The sequence below is a fragment of the Myotis lucifugus genome, unplaced genomic scaffold (genome assembly GCF_000147115.1).
Source record: "Myotis lucifugus unplaced genomic scaffold, Myoluc2.0 scaffold_260, whole genome shotgun sequence".
In the NCBI taxonomy this organism is placed as follows: domain Eukaryota; kingdom Metazoa; phylum Chordata; class Mammalia; order Chiroptera; family Vespertilionidae; genus Myotis; species Myotis lucifugus.
Window position 1 is genome coordinate 205,108 of NW_005871308.1, and position 3,253 is coordinate 208,360.

A 3,253-nucleotide genomic window follows, 5' to 3' on the forward strand; every position below is an offset into this window, starting at 1 on the left:
ATGCATATTAGAAAGGATTTTTAAAGAATAGATAGGTAAGTGCATATCCTCCCACTGTATAAGTAATTTTTCAAGTATAACCCCTTTCCAGCTAATACTCGGTTGGGTAGGGATGTCCTCAGTGGTCATTATTTATATATTGCGTACATAATGGTAGGTACATAGAAGAGGGACAACTGAAAAAAAAACATATGGATGATTGAGACCATACAGATAATGTCTCTTCAACCAAGAGAATAACATACTAGAACACGAAAAAAGCCATACAGTACGGGCGATAATGTAGGTGATGACCCACGAGCTCCCTTAAGCACAGGTAGCGGAATCTGTAACGCGCCCCACGGCCGCCAAGTCCAGCGCCCGGCCTTCGGGCCCCGCCCCATCCGGGCCTGGCCAATGGGGGCGCGGGGCGGGGGCGGGGGCGGGGCCAAGGCCCAGAGCCCACCTTCGCGGTGAGAGCTCGGAGTTGTAATTGGTGTTGTGGGCGGTGCGTCCGGGAGACGCGACCCGGTGGGTGGTGGGCGGGTCCGACCCGGGAAACACAGCTCAGCTGTCGGGGTTGGCAGGGTCGTCCCGGGATGCCCTCGCAGCCACTGGCCACACCGTCGGGCGGTTCGGGGCCGCTGTCCGAGGGCTCCAGGGTAGCGGCCGGGGCAGGAGAAACCGAGAACCTGCGCTCCCGCAGGGCGTGTCCTTGCGCGCCCTCCCGCGGGCGGGAGTCCCGGGTCTGGGTCTGGGTCTGGCCAGCGAGGGACCCGGCAGCCCCGCCTTGGTGCGCTGTGCAGCCCCAGAAGCCTCAGTCCCGTCTGGAAGGGCCCCGTGGGTGCCAGCCAGGCCCGCAGAGTGGGCGCCTGCTTCGGCCAGCACAAGCGGCCCGAGTGTCCCGCCACTGCAGCTCCTGGACGGCCTCCTGGCGCCTTCCCCGCAGTCCTTTGGGCGCGCCGCTTAGAGTTTCTCCTTCCCGGACGCCTGCTCTATCGCTGCTGCGGGACCCCCACCTCCTGGCTCCTGCTGGTCCAGCTCGCGCTGTGCCTGCTACTGACCCTGGTGCACCCGCCTCCAGCCCTGCCAAGGAGCTCTGGGACCCTCCCCAGGCCTGGGAGCCGCCTTTGGGCCATCTTAATGGTCAAGGCCCCCCGTGGCTTGCAAGAGGAGGCTCCTCAGGGGAACTCCAGGATTGACTAGTGTGGAGAGAAAGGGGTCACACACTAACCCTGACAAAGTCAGGGGAGGCCCGCACGCGAGCCTTCAAACTCGGAGACTGAAAGTAACCACCTAGGATGGTGTGAACATAAACATTCCCAAGAGTTGGCGACGGCTTGTAGTCACATCCTAGCTATTCCTGTGGTTTCCTTGATTTGACAAAGGTCAATCTATGTAAGTGAGCTGGTGTATTGTCTTTTTGCATAAAATAACATACCTTTGAAATATCAGAGTAATTTCCTTTTCCACATACCCCCCACCCCATGTCACACCCACACCTGTTATCTTCTTCCCCAAATACCATTTCTATGTGCTGTGTTAATTACGAGCTATCCTGTACCCACCAATGTAAAAGAAGTGCTTTACTTTTTATCCAATCCCAGAGATTTCCCATGCGTTGCTTTCTCCCACTCCTTAATCTGCCATCAATGAATTTCATGTATCCCGTTTTTATGTTTCCTTTGATTCTAATGTATAAAATAAGCTACAAAACTGCCAGTAACCAGAAGATTTTTCTCAATTTGTTGAATTTTTGCTTCCTGGCAATTGTCGCCAGTTTGACGCAAATAAACATTAAAATTCTCTCCAGGTTTGGACATTCCTTTTGTTGATACCAGTTCCCTTACGCACAGCCTGTTCTTCTTTAGGCGTGTTCTCCGTACATTTGTTCATTTATGTTAAGGTGCTGTGCTGAGGGCAAGTACCTCCTAGGCCAGCGGTTCTCAACCTGTGGGTCGCGACCCCTTTGGCGGTTGAACGACCCTTTCACAGGGGTCGCCAAAGACCATCCTGCATATCAGATATTTACATTACGATTCATAACAGTAGCAACATTACAGTTATGAAGTAGCAACGAAAATAATTTTATGGTTGGGTCACAACATGAGGAACTGTATTTAAAGGGCCAGAAGGTTGAGAACCACTGTCCTAGACTAAGCTCAGAAGGCTGGAAGGAATTGGTTGGGACGACAGGAAAGGTCAGTGGGAGGAAAGTGTTCCAGGAAGAGGAAATAGTTTAAGGCCATGAGATAACAATGGCAGGTAACTACTTGCACTCACACGTGCCAGGTATGGCCTGTATCACTTCTTCCACACTCACACATTGAAACCCCTTTTAACACATGAGGAGACTGAGGCACACAAGGTCAAGGGCTTTCCCCTTATCACACCGCAGTGGAGCTGGGTGGGGCAGGTGTGCTGCTCCGTAGGGCCTGGAGAACCTGGGGGTCAAATGGCAAGGCTGAGGGTGAGGCTGGAGGGGTTGGCAAGCCTTAGCCACAAAAGGCCTTGCGGGGAGGCCAGATGAGGACACCACACCGTTATGGTGCCCCGATGTGGATTCAAGATTGAACCTCAAAATAAACGATGTCCAATACAATTCACATTTTTCCATGATCACTTCAAACTTTAAAAAAATAACGAATCTTAAATCTAAACAATCATTTGCTGGGGCCTTAAACCCATGCCTAGTCTGCCTGCCTTTTACCCAAACAGATAAATTTCCAGTTTGTGAATCTGGATGAGAAAGCTGCAGATTAGCCATTGAAAGTGCCTGGGGCCAGACCAGAGCCTGGATGCAGAGGGAACTAGGGATCGGAGGGAGGGACACTGGAGTCAGGCCCACAGTACAGTAGTGGGCAAGAGTGTAGAGCAGTGGTTCTCAACTTTGGCTGCACATTAGAATCACCTGGGAATCTTTTTAAAATCCTGATTTCTGGGCCTCATCCTCCGGAAATTCTGTTTCTTTGTTACTAATGTTGTGGCCCCACCCCATACAAGGCCAAAGTTAACAGAACCTCTCCAGATTTCATTACCTCTTTAGCTTGAACTAACTGAAATCAACTGAGGTCCCCACCCCATAACAAAGAAACAGAATTTCCGGATGAGGCCCAGAAATCAGGATTTTAAAAAGATTCCCAGGTGATTCTAATGTGCAGCCAAAGGTGAGAAAAACTTTGGTGTAGAGCGGGCAAAAAACCCCCCAAAGGGGGAGGGGGAAGAGGGGAGCACTCCTTATGAGAGAGATGCAACCCCAAGTGTTGTGTGTGCA